The sequence below is a fragment of the Tyto alba genome, unplaced genomic scaffold (genome assembly GCF_018691265.1).
Source record: "Tyto alba isolate M040663 unplaced genomic scaffold, T.alba_DEE_v4.0 Super-Scaffold_9, whole genome shotgun sequence".
In the NCBI taxonomy this organism is placed as follows: Eukaryota; Metazoa; Chordata; class Aves; order Strigiformes; family Tytonidae; genus Tyto; species Tyto alba.
This window is the reverse complement of record NW_024881330.1, coordinates 22124602-22148265: the sequence shown is the minus strand read 5'-3', so window position 1 is coordinate 22148265 and position 23664 is coordinate 22124602. Positions and strand designations below refer to the sequence as shown.

The 23664-nt window shown below is 35.3% G+C and overlaps 1 protein-coding gene across 49 annotated transcripts in view; it reads left to right on the top strand.

Moving 5' to 3' along the window:
* RIMS2 (regulating synaptic membrane exocytosis 2) overlaps positions 1 to 23664 on the top strand; it is a 483921-nt gene that overhangs the window by 174645 nt on the left and 285612 nt on the right. The gene's annotated exons all lie outside the window — the stretch shown is intronic.

Here is a 23664-nt window from a genome sequence, read left to right as displayed (position 1 = left end):
CCTTGTTTTTCAACATTTCCTTATGTGTGGTAGTTAAACAGACTTCTGTGTGCTCATATCTCAAGCTTCTATTTCTATATCATGGTCAGATGACACCTTGTTTAAAATTACTGTTTCTGTTGTAAACTAGTGTAAGTTTCATGCCTTTGCTACCATTTGGAATGCAATCTTAGAGAAGTACTTCAGAGATGATTAGATAACTTTTCAGTTTTTAGTCTTAGTTTATTCATAACTGATATGTATCTATCTCATCTTGTTACAGCATTATCCTGTAGTTTAAGTTCTTTTCTCTCCATGTTTGTCCATATTTACATACATAGAGTCATAATATTCCCTCTTGATTTTCATTTTGCATAGCTAGATAAGCCAAACTATTTTAAAATTAAAATTTTAAAATTTTGGATTGTCTCTGGGAGCCCTGTCCTCCCATTTTTCAATAATTTTCCTAATCCAGTTAGTGTTTTTGCATCCATGGGCTACTATTGTAACACATGAATTATGTCCTTTGTGGAGGAAAGTGTTTCCTTTTTGTTTGTTTTAAAATCTCTAATCTGACAGTTTCATCAGGTACATGCAGTTTTGTGAGATATGATGAGTAACTGTTTCCTGTTTATCTTTTCCTTTTCATACATGATTTTATGAACTGACATTTTCTTCCATCATCCTTCCCTGGTTTTTTTTTCAGCATTTCAAAGCATTATTTCTATCTGTTTGACCACTATTGACCACTAAGATGATATTTCAGAAAAATGTCACAATGCCTTTGTTTTTTGAGTAGATAATAGCTAATTTATAGTATTCTACAAGTTAAGTCTGGTAAGGTTTATTCTTGCCTTTTTATGTTTTTTAACATTTAATATTTTCTGCCAGCTTATTATCCAATCATTATTGTGAGATCTCTCTTGTAATTCTTAGCAGTCAGTTTTCATTGTATTCTAAATAACTGTGAAAGCTGTTATGTCAGTATCTGAGTCTGTTTAGAAGTTATCTATAAATATACTGAATGTTCAATATGCATTCTTTGTGCATGTGAAGAAGAAACAAGAAACTTTGAACTCAGGTATGTATTTTTACAATTCTACACCCATTATTACCCATCCAAACTTCCCAAATTCACATGGTGGATTCGTTCATCTTAAGTTATCTAGTACACATGTTGCTCAAAGAAGAGCAATCCTCCTCTGATTCTGCTTTCCTGAATGCTTGCCTTTTCTGTTGCCTTTAAAGACCCTTTTTCTTTAGTATTGAGTCTGTCTGGTAACCTTCCCCCCACCGTACAACCACTGGCTCTAAGGATTGCATATAGCCCAGGTCTTTGTAATGTGGTGGAAGGAGAGAGAAGGGTAGAGAAGTACAGTTCTCCTTTTCTAAGTGCTTCCTTCTTCCTTCAAATATGGTCCCCAGATACCCAGTCCCTGGTAGTATAAGTGCTTCTTTGAGGTCCATTACGCTTAGAACTGTAGGCACTCAGCTGTCTTTGTCAACTTTAATAGCCTAATTCACCTTCTACTGAGATCAATAGAAAGTATCCCACTGACTTCACTAGGAGATGGATCAGACCCTGTTGTTAATTTTCTTGGAGTCTATTACCTTTCTCCAACTTTATTCACTAGTTTGGCGTTTTCAAATATCCAAAAGTAATTCTAGCTTAATTTGTCTATTAGCTGTATCTTGGATTTGCACAGCTTTAAAAGTTAATAAAAATGTGTAGGCAGATGAGATAGGATATGTAGCATGAATCTCCAAAATTATGTATACCTGCCAAATTCCATCTCTTACCTCCAGCTTCAATTCCTAGTAAAATAATAAAATATTTAAAGGAAGAGATCTGTAAATCTGTATGGGGCCTTAAAATCAGTTGTTATTTTGAAAGTAGGAAGGAAGAATATTGTTTAACAAGATATTTTATTTGACCAAATTGTATAAGAGGATAAAGAGTATGTACAGTTTATTATGCTCTGCAGAAGATTTCAATGCAACCTTTTAAATTATATTACTTCAAATCACATGGACATAAGCAGAATTGCATGTATTGAAAAGAGATGGAATGACATCATCCAGTAGGTTAGGATAATGGTCATTTTGAGGATGGGAGACAAGTGAGTAACATGGATTTGCGTAATCTGATCACATGCTTCATTTTTATTAAAGTGTCTAGAGATTAATATTGCATTAATTAAATACTTTGACGATGTTAAATAAGAGTTGTTGCTAACACTGGAGTTGAAAAAAAGAGTTAAAATAGGATAAGCCTTAGAAAAATGCCATCTATAACAAAATTAATATGATGAAATATGGCTTTAAAAATGCAAGTGACTATCTCTGTGCAGGAAGATAATGAAGTGTGTGCCTAACTTTGAATATGTGAATCATCAATTAGCCTGCTCAGAATGCAGTTTAGATGACATGTTGTCTTTGACAGCTGAAGAATCTTTTTGTGCATTCTCATGTGTCCCATATCCTGGCTCACATATTCCCTCCTCTAAAGACAAAATTTACCATGCCTGGGCCAAGGTGCTGCAAGTGCTCATTTGTAACTCCTTCAAGTCAGGCAGCACATCCTTGAGTAGCATGTTGGATGACTTCATATGGCATTTTAGGTACTGAATAAATGAACAGCAGTTGAGTGAAACTGGAAGCATAGATACTGGGGACCCTGTACTTTCTGTGCTCCCATTAGCGGTTCTGCTGGGCCATAGCTTTGTGTTCTATTATTTGGTATTGGTATTTGGTTATGGTAAAGAGAGTATGTGCTAATAAAGATCAGAGGTAAAGTGTTAGTCCACTTCTACATTACTGGACTTCTATTTATTGTAGTGAAATTGCACCATAAAAGAAACAAAACTGGTTTTCATAGAATCACTTAGGTTGGAAAGACTTTTAAGATCATCAACCTAACACTGCCAAGTTCACCACTAAACCATGTTCCTAAGTGCCACATCTACACATCTTTTAAATACCTCCAGGGATGGTGGCACAACCACTTCCCTGGGCAGCCTGTTCCAGTGCTTGATAACCCCTTCAGTGAAGAAATTTTTCCTAATATCCAATCTAAACCTCCCCTGGTGCAACTTGAGGCCATTTCCTCTTGTCCTATCACTTGTTACCTGGGCAATCAGACTGACACTCACCTCACTAGAACCTCCTTTCAGGTAGCTGTAGAGAGCGATAAGGTCTCTCCTCAGCCTTCTTTTCTCCAGGCTAAACAACCCCAGTTCCCTCAGCCACTCCTCAAAGGACTTGTTCTTTAGACCCTTCATCAGCTTCGCTGCCCTTCTTTGGACACGCTTCAGCACCTCAATGCCTTTCTTGTAGCGAGGAGCCCAAAACTGAACCCTCTATTTGAGATTAGTTCCTTATACATCTTAACTGTATAGTAATTATTAAAATCCCACACCCTAATTTTTTTTTTTGGTTGCTTAGGGATAATTTGTTAGTTATATTTCTGTACAGTATATATAGAATTTTATTTTATGTTTTTTAAAAAAAAGTTTGGATTAGAGATACCACTTGATTACAAACTGATTTTTTACTAGTCGTTCAGACTTCTATTTTTACCCTCAATGCCCTTAAACACCTACACCAACTGTCTTTGAAGGCTATGTAATTAGCTCCCATAGGCAGCTTGAGCTTTTGTTTGAAGCTTCATTTAGGAGAAAATCCCTTGTGTACCATTGTTTTGTTTTGTTTTTTTACTTAATTTGCCAGGCTGAATTACAAACTGCTATACATATATAATGCTTACACAGATAAAATAGGTATCTCTTACCTTCTCCTATTACTTGTCTTTTTTTTTTTTTTCTTTGACTAATGACAAACTCCTAATACTTACAGCTCTTACATAAATGTGGCAAAATGGTCACTCCTTGCTGAACTACTGTTTCTGGGAAGTAAATTTTTAAATGAGATCACACTGTAAATTAATTAGCTCATCATGTTTTCTGCTCAGTAAGATATTCATGTAGCCTCTGTCTTGAATGTGGATATTCCTATACATGAAAACACTGCTTAAAAAGGAAAGTATAATTATATGTTTTCTTTCACGTGTTTTGGTTGTGATTGTTTTCACTGCAGAAGTCCCAATATGAAGGACAAAAGACATTAAGCACAATTTGTGAAGACATTTTACTTTGCTCACATTAATTTTGAATAGCTGAATGATTGAATAGGCTTTTTATCTGAGGGAAAAGTATGTAAAACTACAAAATTCGTGTAATATAGTATAGAATATAGTAAAGTGTAATATAGCACACAGTGTAATATTCCATTACCAAAATGGAATGTTTTTTGTTAACAGTAGGAAAAGAGGAATTCTAATCAAGCTTTTACTGTTTGTTTTGTTCTGTTCTTTTTTTTTTTCCTCCTGTAAATTGCTTTACAGTGAATTAACACTCTTAGTAACTTGAAAGAAGAAAAGTAGATGCTAAAGTTTTAGCTGAAGCTCATGTTATTTTGAGATGAATAGCTGACTAAGATTGCAGTGAGCAGTGAAAGCACAGTTGAGAATGTTGAGAATTATCAGAAAATATGTTAGATTTCATTGTACTGTAACTGCAAGTTTTTCCTAAATTGGAGTGACTGTATTATTTGAACAGCTAATCTGGATATAGTGTATTTAAATTGGGCTGTACTTTCTTTACTGGAACATCTTTTTCTCTATGAATGAAATTGAATTGGATTACTGGAATGTTCATGTAACATATTTGAAATTCAGCATTGAATCATGTACCTGTTCCCAGTAGATGACTTATGGACCACTGTACATGCTTCAAGTGTTACTAGAAATTAAGCCTTCATTTGTCTTTAAAGAATTAATTTGTTCTTAAAATATTCTTTATTATTTTTTTTCCCTAGTATTCTAGTAAAAGCCTTTCCAACAGTTTTGTTTTATTTTGACATCAGGTGGGGGTTTTTTTGATGAACTGTAAATATATATTATTCTGTCTTCCATAGCTTTTTATGACAAAAGTTAAAAACTACATTTCACTATTCTTCTTTTAACATTAGAAATGGAGTACTATGAGTTTTAATTTTCATTTTGGCTTTACATTTCCATAAAAACATGAATTGCTTTTGATGCTATTTTTTTACTACATCATTTTTTTACTGTGAAAATCTACAAGCAAATAATATTGGGGTATATTTTGACTGAGGATGGGGAAAGGAAGGTTTACCTAAGCTGTTTCCCAGGTTTCTGAATATTTGCCCTTCTGGTTCTTATGCCTGATGGGTGTAAAAGCATCTGCTTACGTAACTCAAAAGCCAGATAAATACTTGAATTTGGATTCTGAGGCCTATGTAAGAATACAGGTATCAATTTTCAATGAGGATCTTTTGGAGCTAGAGTAGTACTGTGATTTCCTAGCATGAGAGTGTGTTAAAGTTAGGGAATAAGATGCTGCAGTCTGATTGAAGGGTGAAAAGTAAGTGGAAGTTTAAAAATCTAAAATCTTTGATCTAAGTGATTTGACTTGGTATACATTAGATGATAACAAAATTGGTCTTTCTTCCTAGCAGCATCACACACAGAAACTGTGCAAATGATTTGCATTTGTTTTCCTTAGCACGTTTACAAGATATCTCCTGTTACTAACTAACTTGAAAAGAAAAAAAAGTTGACTGAAGGTGCTTACTAAGGAGGAGATACAGCAAATTAGATAAGGGGCAATAGCTAATCTTTGATAGCTGTGGGTGCTATCAGATATAATTTCAGTAATTAAAAATTATAGGTAGTAATATAAAAATGGTTCCTTAATGACCATGTGTAACTTCCAAGTGTCAAGAACTGCGTGTTTAGGGGACATGCCTTTCTTGACTCACCAGCTGAGAACCTCTCAGTTAGGAAGTGCAGAAGTTCTGATCTCATAATAAAGCAACACAGATTCTCTTGAAATTGAATTAACTTACACAAGAACCCTTTCTTCTCTCCTGCAGTGTTTAACCACATGTGTTTAACACAGTCCTGCATTTTGACCTCGTGAACATGAGCCAGTCAGTCTGTCAGCTCACATTAATGCTTAAACTCAGTAAAATTTCTTAATGAAGGCATTTAACTTCTGGAACAGACCTTGTTAGAGAATAGGGTTTTCAAGACTGACTGCAAAAGATACCTACTCAAGTCAGTAGGTAATGAGCGGTGCCTGAATGTCTTGCAGGAAAATAATTAGTTTATATTTTGCTAACAGTTACTTAGTTAAAAAAAATTGTTGTACTCCATAGCATTTAATTAGAGTTTTTATAAAATGGATGGAAATGTTCTGTTGGAGTGGCTATTGTATTTGGGATAATAATATAGTACTTCAGAGTACTATTTAAAAACACATATTGGCAGAAAAATCTCACATTATCTAAGACTATTGACTTTTAAAGTTTAGTCCTCTGTTTTGCTTTGGCAGATCAGTTTAACAAAACAGAAAGTAAAATTGTCTTCTCTAACAAAAATCTAGATTTTGCCATATAATTCAATGCAATGGGCTTCAATTAATTTTATGGAAACTGTTATCAATGGATTGTTTCATGAGACACAGATACACCTTAGAAATATGTATTTTTCTCAGTGCTCAAGGCAATGTGTGCTCACAGCCCAGAAGGCCAACCGTATCCTGGACTGCATCAAGAGAAGTGTGGGCAGCAGGTTGAGGGAGGGGATTCTCCCCCTCTACTCAGCTCTTGTGAGACCCCACCTGGAGTACTGCATCCACCTCTGGGGGCCCCCAATGTAAGAAGGACATGGACCTGTTGGAGTGGGTCTGGAGAAGACCATGAAGATGATCAGGGGGCTGGAGCACCTCCCTTATGAGGACAGGCTGAGAGAGTTGGGGTTGTTCAGCCTAGAGAAGAGAAGAGTCTGGGGAGACCTTGTAGTGTCCTTCCAGTACTTAAAGGGAGCTACAGGAAAGATGAAGAGGGACTCTTTATCAGGGAGTATAGCGATAGGACGAGGGTTCATGGTTTTAGACTGACAAAGGATAGATTTAGATTAGATACAAGGAAGAAATTCTTCACTGTGAGGGTGGTGAGACACTGGCACAGGGTGCCCATAGAAGCTGTGGCTGCCCCCTCCCTGGAAGGGTTCAAGGCCAGGCTGGACGGGGCTTTGGGCAACCTGGTCTAGTGGAAGGTGTCCCTGCCCATAGCAGGGGGGTTGGAACTAGATCATCTTTAAGGTTCCTTCCAACCCAACCCATTATATCATGCTAGGTGTCTGTGATCCATATGTATGTCATTTAAAGCTCTGTAACATATCCAGAATTCTAATTTTGACTAAATTAAATGGAATCATTCTCATATTTGTAGATAGAGCATTGAGATGTTCTATTCATTGAGTGAATAATGCAAAATAATTTTATTAAGTATCAACTTAAGAATCAAAACCCTCTAGGAGCACTTAACAATACTTAGTTTCTTTTCAGTTTACGAATTATCTTTAGGCTTAGAGCCAATTTCCAGTAAAATTTTATGAATGTTTAATAAAAGGATGTAACAGAAAATCTGCCTGCTCAGAAGTCATGAATTCTTGTTAATATGGCCTAAAAAAATATATTTTAAGTTTAAAAACATTTGCTCAAGATGCATCTATCCTATAACAACTTCTTTATTAGTGCTTCAGTGTTTCCTGACATTTAAATTATTCTATGAAACCATTTATTAAAATAAATTCAAAGCTCTTTGGGCTCTTTTGAAAAAAATATTTGAGACTGTCTTGGAAAATAAGCCAAAACCAGCTGAGGCATTATAAAGTAAAAGGCCTTGCTTTCAGATCCTGCTTTAAACCTGGCAAGGTCTGAGTCAATCCTCTTTTGTCTGAAAGTTCACATTGGACATTTGGAGGGCAGTGTCATCCTGGCTGTCAGTTATTGAGAGAGAGAGAGAGAGAAAAGAACATTCATGCCAGATGGTCTCATCTTTTTTATCAGATATGTAACAGTGATAGACAGCATGTGAGTTAAGCAGCAAGAAGAGAAACGAGATGGAGGAAAGAAATATAGATGTCAAATGGATACTTTAAGTCTTCTTTCTTGTGGAATAATGGAATAGATACCAATGCAGAGTAGGAATCCTTTGTGTCTGAAGAGGAAATGTGCATGTTAATTCTAGGCTCCACAGTGTGCAAAGGTGCAACACTAGAATAATAGTGATGCAGAAATACACTATGGTTTCTCAACTGTAGTTCTTGTTCTACAAGTGATTCTGTGTTTTTCTATGACTTTAGTTAATCTTGAAAGATTTAAGGAAATGTTAAAGATACATATAAGTATGAACCACATAGCTTTTTTATATTGCCAGTATGCTCAGACTAGTTTTTCTTTGTTAGCTTGAGGACTGTTCATGTTTGCAAGTGTCAATTTTCCTAGGTTATTACATATCCAATACTGAGAGTGTACTTCAGAAAATGAAATGCACTGGTTTTGAAAGGTTTTATGATTAACTTCTCTGGTAAAACATGCCTATATCCTGATTCTTCGCTCTGGTATTGCACCAAGTCTTCCAACTATCAGAACACCTACTCCAACCTTTTAGTGGAACTTCATTAAAATAAGAAAATCTGTGAGACTGTTTAGCATGTCACATTTTCCTCATCATGTAGGATGGGGATTGGTAATTGCAGAGTACCATAAAGATTCAAAGTGTATCCTGGACTGCATCAAAAGAAGTGTGGTCAACAGGTTGAGGGAAGTGATTCTCCCCTTGCACTCTGCTATCATGAATCCCCATCTGGAATATTGTGTCCAGCTCTAGTGTCCCTGGTACAAGAAAGTTATTGACGTGTTAGAGTGGGTCCAGATGGAAGCCATGAAAATGATCAGAGGGGTGGAACACCTCTTCTGTAAAGAAAGGCTGAGGGAATTGGGGTTGTTCAGCCTGGAGGCTCTGGGGAGACCTTAGCGGCCTTTCAGTGTATAAAGGGGCGTATAAGAAAGGTGGAGAAAGACTTTTTATCAGGACCTGTAGTGAAAAGATAAAGGGCAATGGTTTTAAACTAAAAGAGAGTAGATTTAAATTGGACATAAGGAAGAAATTTTTTACGGTGAGGGTGATGAGACACAGGAACAGGTTACCCAGAGAAATTGTGGATGCTTCATCCCTGGAAGTGTTCAAAATCAGGTTGGACGGGGCTTTGAGCAACCTGATCCTAGTGAAAGATGTCCCTGCCCATGGCAGTGGGCTTGGAACTAGGTGAATGTTAAGATCCCTGCTGACCTGGATCATTCTGTGATTCTGTGAAATACTGCCTGTCCTGGTAGTAAATAAGCAGCCTGTGCAATTCTTCTTACTAAGTGAAAACACTATTAAAAGAAGACCAAGATGCAGAGGGGCCCTATTAAACAGATTATTTTAATATTGTTTCAATGTCTTTGGACTTTCCATGTCATGTCAAGTCCAGTTATATAAGCACTGTCAGAGTGTTAGCAATACACAAACTCTTAAACATCATCCAGCTCAGGTAAGACTACATGTAGTATTACTTGTTTAGTTTTAGGTCAATATCCTGGTGGTCTCAATTCACGATGCAGCAGCTGCATCACACATACCACTCCTATCCCATAATGGTCCTAAAGTTAACGATAGGTTTTTTCTCATACTCTGATACTAATAAAACTTGTTTTTCTGTCACTTATTTCATAGCTTAGAGCAGGGCTTTTCTATTCCTATATTTCCTATTTCTCTACATGATTGGTTTGCCTCTGTGTTTGTTTTCTTTAGGGGGAAGGTAGTGCTTTTGGTATTTGTCATTTTGCATTCATCTGATTTGGCTTTAAAACTGTACAGCATAGAAGTCTGTATCTTAGTTGCCTAGTCTTCCTTTACAGGAAATGGAGAGAAATAAGCATTTATAGGGAACAATTAATTTCTTCCCATGATGCACATCTAAAATTTCTTAGACTCTACAGGTGTCATTTCTTTCTAGTGACTCAAAGGGAGTGACTGGTGACTTAGGGAGCTTGCTCTGGAGTGCTTAAACTGTTTTCTCAAATTAGGTGAGATCACCCAGTACCTTGGGTCTGAGGTTTGTTTGATTTATTTTAATGAAAATTTAAAGGAAAAAAAAGTTTTGTTTTAAATAAAAATGTGAAAAAGGCAGCTGTTCTACTGAAAACGACATTGATAGTGTCTTTAAGCTCCTTTTTTTCTGGATTTACAGTTGAGCCTTAATGATGACTATAATTGCTGGTTTGAACATCTTAACATGTAGTGTTCAGTATCAGAAAGGCAAAAGTTTCAACTTCATTTAGTATTTTTTGAAACTGTCATATATAAATGAATGATTCTTCTGATTTTTCACAAAGCACTGTCCAAAAGAGATGTAGATGTCAGTTGTTAGCCATGAGGACCGTGATAGTTTAAGCATACTTTACACAGTGTGATACTGTGCAACAGATTCATAAATGCTAACTTTAGTTTGAAGCTCATCTCCCTTGGCTCCCTTCATAGTCGATGGAGAGTGATGGGTTCTCTAGGGGAAGATTCAGAGAACTTAAACTTAGTTTTCTGCTCTGAATTTCCCGTTAGTTGTCTGCCTCTCTCCACTGACTGCAGAGGGAGCCTGGGGGAGAGCAGATTCTCTGAGATAACTTAGGGTGTTTAAATATCCCCATGGAAGTCCATAAACAAAATCTAATGCTCTGTAAGCACTTGTAAGTCAGTGTGCACTCATTAAGGTATATGCTGAAAATTAAGGTTCTTGTCCCATATTGTATATAGTTAACCTCAATCTATTTTCTTTGCATCTTTAAAAGCGGTATCACAATGTAGCATGTTGGAGTAAAATCTGTTAATTTCGGAGTAAAATATGCTATATTTAATTTTTATTTTAAGGTATAGAATGATATAGTTTCTGGTACATGTGTTATTTCTTTTTCTAGTTCTGATTTTTTTCTAGAGATGCTGAGTTTGAGATAGGAGATTTCAAATACACACACATTACATTGTAGATCAAATTTTATTGCCACTGAACAGAGCAAAAATGTATGTAGTCATGAATTCTGTCTTGATATGAAGTTTATCTTTATGTAGTCTTGATAATGTTAGGCATAGTATTTGTTCACTTTTAGGTACGTAAACATGATTTACTAAAATTATATAGGTACCTCATCTATATATTAAAGTAAGACAAAAATATCCCTGTGTATGCATTCTTAACATATTTTGGATTAAGCATTTAAATTTTCTGATGTCATTTGGCAGTAAAATAGAAGTTAAATTATTTTAAACAGATATAGATAACTGGATTAATGCAATATAAGACACAGTGAGAAAAATGGTATAGAAAATTATTTTGTTTGTCAGAAGAGCTGAAATTTAATGTCCCTTTGACAGCATCACTTTTATCGTCAAGTCTAGTTTTGTGGTGAATTTGAGAAAAGAAAAATGTTTTATCTATGACTAACCTTTTCATCACATTTATTAAACCCTGAGTTAAAAGACGTTCTATGATGTTTCCCTGTAATTAATTTTAAGCAAGCTTACAGAAGCAGAATTAACATTTTTCCCCTTTCTTCTTCCTTTCTGTGAAGGCATTCTGCCCAGAATAAAATACTGTAAAATGTTGGGTGATTCGATATTTTAGGGGAGGGGGGGTTGTTTTTTAATATTTCAGTGAAATATTTTAAATTAAGATGAATATGCTGGAACTTGAGTCCTCACTTTCAGGACTGGGTTGTAGGTTTTTGTAAAAAGCTGCTCTCTGGGGGTTATTATGAACATTTATGGAATACTGTTTCTTTATAAAGGCTTATAGGTACGCTGCTCATTTTGGCAGAATCATGTGAGTCATTTTTAGATAGACTTGGAGCATCTAGATTCTGCATATCAGGTTACTGTTTGTGAGTCAGCAAAAATGAGTTGCTGACGACCAGTCATTTGAAAAGAAAGCGGATGTCAATACCTGTGGTTCCTTAAGGTGTCCTGTGCGTGTGGAGGCATGGTATTTCCTCTGTCCTCACCACTGAGGAATCTCCCATCTGGATTCTGCAGTGGCAAAGGAGCTGCAGGTCCTCACATCGCACTTCTTACGCCTATTGCGGATTAGGGTGGGAATAGTCAGGTACAGCCCCAACAAATATCGATGGCCTTAAGATTACATGTTGAGTGCCTGAGGTGCCTGTGCATCAAAGCAATACATCTCGTAGAACTCCAATTACTGTAACGTAAGTAATTATTCTCTCTTTTTTTTTTTTTTTCCTTCTCATGATTATTCTTACAAACAGACAAACTGATTAAGTTTCCATATATGAGAGAGTAAAAGGGATTCTGTGCAAAAGTGATGACTGCAAAAGCTAGATGTAAAAACAGATTTTGAATATTTTTTGTTACCCTTTACTCTTAAAACTAAAATACCAAGAGGTCTGTCTGCCCCTTTCCATTACATTTTTATGGAAAATTTTACTTATCTCCCTGATCTGTGGTGGCTAAACAGTAAGAAGATAAATTAAATATTCGTTATTACAGTTATGAGTGGAAGAGCTAAGTACATTTTGACACATCCTGAGCTATTGCATAATATCTGGTGATTCATAGAAGTGTAAAGATAATAGTTCTCAAAAGATCTCAGTCTCCTTTTGAGGTTTTAAAATCTGTGGTCATCCTAAATATTCTTAGAATATAATGCTTCTGAATAACTGATCCAGTACCTTAATTACTGTAGATATTTCTTCTCTTTTGGTGTCTGCACCTTGGAAAATAAATAAAAACCAGGCTGCTTCTGTATTACTGTATATTTTCCTCTGATGATTTTCATTTTCACTGTCTTTCTGAGAATTCTGCTGAAAATGTGTGTTTGTACAGGACCCTGAATTCTCTGATAAATCCAGCTCTGATTAGATTCTTCTGTTGGTTCTTGGCCAGTTAATTACATTTCTTAAGCATAGTCACAAACATAGACTGAGGCATATCACTTTTATGGTTTATTCAGTAGACTGCATTTAATATTTTGAATTGGTTAGCTGCGTCCTATTATTAAGAGTCTGTAAAGGAGCATGTCTTTGTGATACTAAGTGTGCAGTTACATTTTGTATATTCAGTGACCCAGTATTTTGTAGCATTTCATATGAGCCATAAGAGAAAATGAACAAAGGCTAAATGCATGAGTCATTATTTGCTGAAAGGATCTTGTATTCGCATTTTTATTGTGTCCCTCAGAGGGAACATGTATGATTTTTGTTTTGCAGGAATTGAAGTTTTTTATCTAGTGAATATCAGAGTAAATGTGCAGTTGTCTCCTTTTTCTGTTCTTTCAACCGGAAAGTACAATGCAGCCCCAGCATGTATTCTCTAGTTCTGATAATGGCATGAAAGGTATGGAGCTTTATAAAATATCAACTGAATACTATGGTTATTTTAAAAAACTGTCCCTTTCAGTGGCAAAAAAACCCTTTAACTTTTAAAAAAATATATGCATTGGTAGAATATACAACCACTTCGACACTAAAGCAGGTACTATATATAATTATCTCATGATACAATGAATTTTGTGGAAGGAGAGGTAAAATGAGTTAAATTGTCTACGGCAGAAGTCTGGAAATTTTAATAAAATAATTATAATAATTTACTTGCTGTAAAAATAATTTTGTTTCTGAATACTAGAAAATTATTATTTATTTGCATTTTGGCATATTTTCTGTTCTAAGCGAATCATAAAAGTATGTCCAACCTCATCAGGTTGGAAGTGAGGGATGCTATGGATTTACAAAACTGTGATGTGTAGAGACCTCAAATTAATGAATTCACTGAAGTATGATTTTCAAGACAGAAAACATAAGTAAAAATTTTCAAGGCTTTCTAAGCCTGAGGGTCATACTTCAGGGGCATACTGAATTTTAATAATTGAGAAATTTCCATATAAATGTCTTTGGAAATGTGACAAATGTAGGTTCAATATTGGAAAGGAGATAAGGGAACATCTTTTCTTCTCTCCCTCTCGGATTTTTTGATCCAGCACTCATGTTATGCCCTGCAGTGTCCCCATTAGAACCTGACAAGAAAAGCAGTTGCACTTTTAACTACAAGAGCACAAGATGTTGAAGCTTACCTTCATATATTTAAAAAATATTTTGCAAGTACTTGTAAATTGTTTTCTATTTCAGAAGTAATGTAATCTGGGGTTTAAGAAGGCATACTTGCATCTAAAGATATTTACTTGCCATATCTGCTTTTATGTTCATTATTGAAAATGTAACAGAAATACCTGTTTTACTGAAGAGAATGTAATAAAATAGCAATATTTTGATTCATATAAAGGTATAAATCTCGACCTATATAGAGTGGGCTAGAGAGTTCATAAACATGCACTTCATTGAAGGTTTTGATATTAGCTGTTTAAGCACTGAAATTTGGCTTACAGTGAAACTGTCTTATGGCATTGTCAACACTCTACTAGTTAAAAGATTTGAAACTTTATTAAACTTATGGCATGGTTGCCGGTTGTCTCAGCCAGCTTTCACTTCACTGACAGGTCTCTGGATGTATTTTAAAAATTGGCAGTATCTGTTACTCATGCCTGGAATTACAATTGAAGTTATGTCTGTACATCCTTGTCCTTCTAAAAATCAGACTCCCCTCCAATACTTAGTTCTAGCCACATAAAACAGAAAGGCTGAAGTTATCCAGATAGAGACATTTTTTCTCGACATTCTTGTTTTCATCAGAAAATACAGCTTAGTGTGAGATTTAGCAATGAGATATCTTTTTGTCATACCCTTTTTTTTCAGATTTAAGGGTCTGGATTTCTTTGGAGGATGCCACATTTTTGTTAATAGTGATCTCGATAAGAGGTGGTCACAGATAAAAATGTCAGATTAAACTTTGTTATAAATGCATCATTTTGCATATGGCTGAATACTATTAATTTTTTGTCTTCTTTTTATTAGAACAACACCAAGGAGAAAATGAAAAGTTTTAGTAGGGATAACTACAATGAAAAAAAATCCAGTGATGCATGGAATAATTATTTCTTGTTGTCAGTTCTCCTTTTGAAAAATGCCAGCTTTTAATCTTGTTGAAATCTCTTGGATTCTTTGGATACAGCTGATCATGTGGACTTGATTTCAGGACTTTAATTTTCAATAGGCTTTGAAACTTACCAGCTCCTGCTAGTTATCCTCACTGGATAACTTTTGAGTTATTAACCATGGTGCCAAAATTTGTGACAGGTGTCTCCTCTCAAGGAATGGGTGACACATTCTTCAAAAATGAGGCAGTACATGTTCAGGAGTCACACTACAGGGAACTACTAGTGATACTAGAATTGTTTTTATTCATTAGCATAGTAAAGTCTTAAAAAACCCCAGATAAATGTTTTGTTAAAACTGTAGTTGGAATATAAGAAAAATATTTGTTTCAACAGTTCACTTTTTTGTTAAATTTCCTATACTGAATATTTGAAAAGAACGTTCAGACTTATTACTATTTTGCCATATTACAATTTACTCTGAGAAAAATTAATCATAATATAGCCAGGGATGCTTATTTTAAGAAATATTTTTTAAAAACATTTTTTCATATAGATTTCTGAAGTTCAGACAAATATGTTTGGGTGTAATGGAAAACTTATAAATAGTTTTTAAATCCCCAATATTTCTATTTTCTATTTTAAATCCCCAGCATTTCTATTAAGATATAAGTAATAAGATCTTCTGGTGAAGATGATCTGTCTTAAAGTAATGGTTTTGGGAAAAGCCATGAAATATGGACTCAGATGTTAGGCACTTTTCAGAATCTCAGACTTGTAGCTGTAGTAAGCTTGGTCGTATCAGAACCACTGAGTAGGTCTCCTAATGTAATGAAGGGAACCTCATTTACAGTAGGTGCACATTATGTTGCACATGCTCTTTTGCTTCTCCTTCTGTTTATTTTCCCACAGCCTTTTCTTTGAAATTCTGCAGATGTATGATTCCCTCTTTCTTCTGTCTGTCCATTCCTTCTTATGCTGAAGGCATAATGGAATAATCTGAAGGTGGTCACATTCTGGATGTGCAGTAGCCCATCCATTGCATAACTCCTTGTCTGAAATTTTCAGGAAGTTTGAGTCACATATGCCCCTACTCCTTTGCATTGTCCATCTGAATTCCAAATAAAGGTTTTATCTTTGCCATGGACCTACTTCTTTTTTACCCACTTGTTACTAAAGTAACAAATTCAGAAGGCTTAAATGGTATTTCTAATCAGGGTAAGCATGCATTGGTGTTATATGCATTGTGGCTTCCATACAAGAGAACGTGGACAAGCAGCATTGAAACTTCCTCATATGGCTGCAACACTGGAGGCTTTGAATACCAAACTGCTGCTTAAGTGTTCTCATATACTCGTGATTTCACCCTGAACATGAGTTCAAGGCTAGGTGTCTTCCATGCTGAAATCTGCAACACAACATTGCATAACAAGATAGCACATTAAATCATTTTATCTGTAAAAGCAATTGTTAATGATTGTAGAGTAATTGTACCACTATTCCTTAGTGTACTACTTACTGTAAGAAAAAAATGTGTGGATCACCTCAAACCAAGAATTCTGGGAGTCTTCTAATTTAAATTGCCTTTTTTAATCTTTCTTTTTGTTTTGTATCCACTTCTGATATCAGTGTGTTTCAATTTTATCTCCCATGCTGATCTTGAATCATTACTTGAGAAAAGCCTCCGTAACTCTGGTTTACATGGAGAAATACAGTTCAACTCAAAGTCTGCTTTTTTGTTGCCAATCCTCAGAATGAGGTGTCATAAAGACAGTATGATCTCTCAGAAAAAGGCTCTGAAGATAAATGCTTTAAAGCTGTGTTTTACTGGAAGGCCTGATGCAAACATTCTCTAATGAAAGAGATCTGATTTGCAGTTGGACACCATCACAGCATTGTGCCTGAAAGCTAAATGCCTCTTGTTAAAAGGTGATATAGGCATATATAGGTCCTGGATCCCTGGTATTGATAAGGTTGTAATTTTGCTGTGGTCACAAGATACTTTTGCTGGCAAATAACAGAAATATATGTGAATCCAGGAAGAGTAACAGAAAAATTAAATGCATATCTATATAAGGTGTATTGCTTTATATTTGCTCTTTTGCCATCTTGTATTATTGGCCTCAATATACCAGTCAACTGTGGAACATGTAAAGAACTGGAAAGTTTAAAAAAACAAATAAGCAGAAAACAGTTTTTGCAATAAAACTGGTGTGCATGTTGTGTTACTGAAACAAACCTATATTTGGATTTTGGGCACTAGAACAAAGGAACCCATGTACTAGAATATTTGGAATATTTATGTTTTGCTGTACTACATGAAACACTAACATAATTGTAGCTTGACAGCAGAGGGAATCGGGGGAGGAAATCATGTCTGTGTTGAAGCTCCCTTTAATAGTTATCTAGTTTAAGAAAGAAGTCCAGAGGACTAATTTTCTCTTTATCTTTGGAAGCAATACATATTAAAAAACCCCTCTTCTTATGCTGGTCCTTGAGCTTGGTCATTGAATCAGATGATAAAACTGCTTTTTATATGTCCCTGTCAAAATCACTTGTGATTCTTCACTTCCAAAGGCTGTTCATAAGGCTTTTTCATAGGGACACCTAACATTGATGTACTGGCCCTAATCTTGTTCATGCAGTCATTCCCTTCTTTTAAGAGATAATTGTCTCATAGACATTTTCAGGCACTTTCAAGCTTGCCATAAACAATAAAACATGGAGACTTATACTCCTTCTTGTTAAACTTTATCAAGGAGATTTACTGAAAATTAAAGGGTTTGTGAGCATACATGATAAGGGCCTTATGATCTTGAATTCTTAACCTTGGCCATCCACATGTTTTTTGGAGTGCAAAAGTGCATGTATTTTTGTTTTTAAAGGTGAGGAATAAATGATTATTGTTAAGACATATGTTTTTCAACTAACCCTCTTCTTTCCTTTGAATTCATAGACAAGGAGGTATCAAATGCTGTAGGCAAGATATGCTGTCCTATTCCAGACTAGAAGACTCTTTGTGCCAATATCCATTCTAAGAAGGAAGAATAAGGGGCAAATCATTCCTAATTGCAGGAAGCCAGAATACAAAGCTTATGAATAAACTAGCAAAATTATATTTGAAAATTTGGGAGTTAGAATTATAAGAAAGATGGTGAAAGCAGGAATATTTCTGGGCATGCATATGGGCAACTAAATAAACCAGAGTATCATGGTTTGTTCCTGCATCGATACTTAGTCCGTACTTACACCCAGCAAGTCCCAGCTCCTGTAGAGCGTAGAGAAGCAATGTACAACACCCTTCTTGTTTCCCACAAGCAATACTGTTACAGAGAATGTAAAATAATGACAGAAACGTACAAATATCCTGAGTTGTGTTTTATTTTGTGTCCATCTTTCCTAGCACTGATTTTTAAATTTTTTTTTATTTCTGTGGGCAGTATTTGTAAAGCTTTAATGTTGATTTACAGCTTTATCTTTTTATCAAATTGTTATTTAGCAAAATTTGAATATCTTTTGAGTACAATATCTTTAGATTTAGAATTTATCATATACTTCATTCCTTCATGATTCTCTGTGCCCAACATATCAACTAGTGCTCAGTGCTGATTGCAAGACAGACAACTTCCAAATAAAATGATTAATGAAAGTATTTTAGTATCATTAGTATCACTGAAATGCATATCTATGTGCTTGCTTGCAGCTCCTGTGTATTTTTAAGGTAATAGAAGAGTAGTCCTGAAAAAGTTCCCAATCCAGATTCTTGCAGTATTTATAGGCTCCTGTGTTAGTCCTTCTGATTGTACATAATTTGCATACAATGCCAATCATCTCACTGTTTCTATTACATTCTTTGATCACTTTATTTTATGTGATGAATAGACCCATTATGCCTGATAATCTGGAACTGAAATGTTAAGTCCAGGTTCCTTTATAAGGGAAAGACTCTTTTTTAAATCCAGAATTTTTGAACTAAAAAAGTAGTGTTTACGGGCAGTGAGACAACATGGTCTCACCAGTATTAGGCTGACCTGACCTGAAAATGACTTTTGATTCAGTAAGTGTTGAGAAAGAGGGAAAACAGAATTTTGTATTAAGTTGAAATAAGATGAATTACATATTTGCCAGTCTTTTCCAGCATTGCAAAGTTCTCAAGTATTTTGCTGAACCAGCCTTTGCCTGTAAGCCTTTGCTTTTGATGATTCTTGACAAAGAGCTTTCAGACTGTCTGGCGAAAGTTGGATCTCTTGGCTATGAACATGTTTTCCATGTTAAGTTTGCCATATTGGAGAAATGTGTGTTATTCCTAAAGACTTTATAAGTTTTACTTCTTTTTCTCATATTTCTTCCAGTAGCGTAAAAAATTTCTACTCGACATTCCCTTAAGCCAGTGCTTTAAGGAAGAGCTATGGCAAATGTATGCAGAGAATAAGGCAGCTACGGTGCCTGTCCAGGCAGAGTAGGTGAACCTAGGCTGGCACTTGCCTCAGAGTCTCTAGGGATGTTACACTTTTAGTGGAACTATCCTGCTGGTTAGCATTTAATGCTGGTGCAGTCTGACTTTGTTGTATGTGGCTAAACTGTCTAGTGGAACAGAGTTGTAGCAGGGCACAAGAGCAGTCCTAGTGCAGAATGAAAATCAGCAGGATAAAGCAGTAATACAGCATAAGGCATAGATAAAATGCTTCCCTGTTAGTTTAAAAGACTGAGAAAGAGAAAATAAGTCATAAAGTTCCTCTGTTTTCAAAAATAAATTTATGGTTTAATACTGTATTTTTATAACCAAATATCCTTTTGAAGTCAGTTAAACTGATTTAACACCTTTTCTTCTCATGTTTTTGCTAAACTGGAATTTTTATTCATATGCACAATATTTTGTTAACATCGAGCAAATGCTAGCTAGAAAATGCTTCCATACCATTAATGTCAGTTTTTAGCCTTTACTCTGCACATGAATTCTCCATTCAGATGTAGTCTCTAATTGAAGGCTTTTCTAAACTACTCTAAAAAAAACAAAAAGTGGCTGAAGAAATGTCTATAACTACCAGCACAGTAATATCTTTCTGTCCACTTTTCACAACACAGGCTTTTAGAAACCCATTTTTTTCGATGATATATTGATGATGGTAATTTTCTCAAGAGAATTTTCTAACATGGTTATAATTATCCACTTCCTTTCCCCCTCTGCCTCCCCCTTCTCCCCGCTCCAAATTTCTATGTATTTATAAATCAAATTCAAAACTCCAACTGAGTACCACTGTTTTTTCTCTCCTTGCCATGGGACTTACAGCTATAGGGAAATGGCCACATAGTAGAAAGGTAAAAGTTCCTTAGGTTGTGCTAATAGCATATCATCCATATAAACCTAAATAATTTAATCCATTGCTTTGGGAAATATGACCCTAATGATGAGGATAAATTAACTTGGTGAGACTGTAAGGCCAAATATAAGGAATTTAATTATTCTTTTTTTTTTTTTCCTTCTCAGCAAAGTTTCAGTTATATGTGATATTAATCTAATTTCTAGAAAAAACATTCTGTGGAGGAAGGACATCTATGTGATCGTGGTTATCCTTCTCTCATTATTATATATGAATCTATTAATTTTATAACTGTTTTGTGTTACTTCACCTGGATATGCATTTCAAAATTGCTATATATCATGAAATATTCTTTGCCAATTGTAAAAGTCAAATCTGTCCAACTATACATTTTGATTTTTTTTCTCCTGTAAAATTACAGAAATGTGATCTTTTCTTCCTGTTCTATCAACTCAAGCATCTTGAATGTCTTTTATAGTCTCTTGCAAAGTTAGCCTGGCTTCCCAGCCTGATATCCAGTTGCTCTCATGCTTGAAAAGTGCTTCAGTGAGCATACATTTAACCTTTGTTGTTGCTTAGTGAAACAAAGTAAAGGTTAACTTAAAAAATACTACCGATCCCAACAATCTGACAATGACAGTACTGAGAGTGATGAAGTCATCCCAAATCTCTAAAAGCTTTCATGAGTGCCTTCAGAAAATGTTTTAAATCGTCACTTTCCCTAATTACCTTTTTCCTGACTGAGTTATTGAGAGTACTCTGTGATTATTATAATAGACTTTGAGTTATCCAAGGTGCTTAGAACCTGTAAAACTTCAGCAATTCCCTCTCAGTGTTTCTCAGCTATTTGCCAATTGAGTCTAGTTGGTCTCGTCTGGCCTTCTTTTTATTAGTTCTCATACCTTTTCTAGAAATGCTGTTGTTGATGGAAGAAGTGACCAGTGTTAGGTCCAAAATCCCTGAACTTTTGTTAGAATTTAATCATTTGTATCTTGACTTTGGAGAATCCTACTGAAAACTAGCTTCTTTGGGTAAAACAGGTATGTTGGTGACAGGAACTGTAAAACATTAATTAGTCAGGATGTTTATAAACACATGGCGTTAGAAAACAAGCATTCATTTCTCTGGTGGAATATAGACAGCTGGCATCTTTTTTTTTTTTTTTTTTTTAGGTAAGACTAGAATAATTAAGTCTACATTCATTGCAGTAGAATGCAGAATACATCTAAGGTCTAGTTTACATTACAAGACTAGGTTTGTTTTAGGTGTTTCTTTCTAAAGTGCCTTTGATTCCCACACAACTTTCTTGGAAGAAACAGCTATAATTGTCAGTGAATTTTCTTCATGGTTCTTGTGTTTCTAGTAGTTCTACAAGGACTATTCAACATTGTCTTGCTTCCTGCTAGAAGAGGTTGTTACTTTCTTCTGTATGTTTTAGACTGTTGTCATCTTGACTGGATGCTACCTTTCCATACCAAAGCTGCTAGGCACATGATGTTGATATTACATGGTAGTACGGTGGGAAGTTTTTCACAAAGCATCTCTGAAAACCCAGGCAGCACAGACATGGTGGCCGTCCCTACCTCCTGTCTGAGCACTGGGATCCAAACTGAAGGAGGGCTGTCTAGGCAGCCCTAACTATTCGATCCTGAACATTTGGGTGCACATTTGGGTTCACATAAGGACTGTGGGTTGCAAGCCCAATACTTAAAATACTGTGGAGCAAGATCTTTTAGCTTGAAAAACATTGCGAAGTCATGTCCTACCAATATATAATAAAGTTGCTATAGTTTTTTATGTAAATACAAATTATTTTTTTTCTGTAAATCTGGTCTGCTTTTATGTCGTAGAGCTTTAAAAATACACACATTTAATCCCATTTCACCAGCGTGTTGAGAATGACAGTTGAATTGGAAATGTAAAGTTTTATGTACCGTGGTAATTGAATGCACCTGTCTCATTTCATAGTGGTCCAGCTGATGTTCCCTTGCATGACCACGTTTAGCCTGCCAGCTTTGTCTTGAGGACGCTGCTGCCCAGCGCCCACCATTCATTGATGAGCCACCACTGATTTAAATCACTGGATTTAATAATGGGCCTTTACCTCACATTACTGAAGAAACTGGGCATTTTCACAGTGGTTATTTTCTGCTTGCTCTTTTGTGGAGGCATCAAAACAGCTCAGTATGACCTATTTCATCTCTTCCAGACTGAAATATGAACCACAGAGATATTTTAAAACTGAAGTTCGCTGTATGATATCACATATATGTATTGTAATTGTGGATACAGTAAAGGGAGAAAAAAAAGAAAAGCTACACTGACTCACATTCATTAGTAAAGTTACAGTTTTAGGAGTTCAACAAACCAAAGCAGCCTGCAGAGATGTTATTAGGCAAAACAATTCTCATATGACTGTCCATGTTGCTAATCTTTTCTTAGTTTGATCATTACTGTAGTTATATTTTTTATTTAATGGTGATAATATCCTAGTAATAATGGAGTGTTTGTTTGAAAGAAAATTCTCTTCTTCATCAGACTTAAAGGTTTCCTTTGAAAAACCAGGATACTTTTAACTGCTGAGTAAAGCACCTGCTGAACGATCCCTGTGGTAAGAAATTGAAACACTTTAAAAAGATTAGACTCAGAATTAGATGCAATGATACCTACTCTGTGATGGCTGAGGGAAAAAACTTTGGTGTCAGAATGACTTTTCTAAGAGTATGAACTCACTATTATTGAGGTGGAGAAAATCTAGATTGCTGCTAAATCTGTCTTTTTCCCATGTCATGCCAGTTTATCAGGGCTTAAATTTATTAGTCAAATTTGGCTGGGATATGATGCTTTATACTAGACATAACTTATTTGTAAGACAGTTTGCATAGATAGAACATACCTTCCTTGTGAAATTGTGGAAAAATGTATTTTTAATTATTTAATGCAAATCAGACTTTCTACATATTTGCTTTCTATTATTTTCACATTCTCACCATAGTTTGAAAGTGAGTTCTGATGGCTGTCACTAGAAATAATTAGTCCATTGATTTTCACTGTTTGTTTTTTCTTAAATGGTATGTAGAAAAAAGTATTTTCAGTTTTACAGTATGTTCAGCACATCAGACTGAAGTGGATGCTACAGCTGTTTTACCCTAATGGTTGAAAATTATGTCAAAATTTGACTTGTTGCAAACTAGAAATAATAGATACTACATAATTTCATTTGAGACCCAGAACACAAAGAAGATGCTGGACCTAGTAACACAAAACATGAAATACTGGAACTGTACAATTTTAAAAATAGTTTAAATTAAATGCCCTGGCCAGCATGTACATTTGTAGGCAATAGTACTGTAGCAAGGCACTAATCAGCTAAGTACCGTAATCCTCCTTATAGGG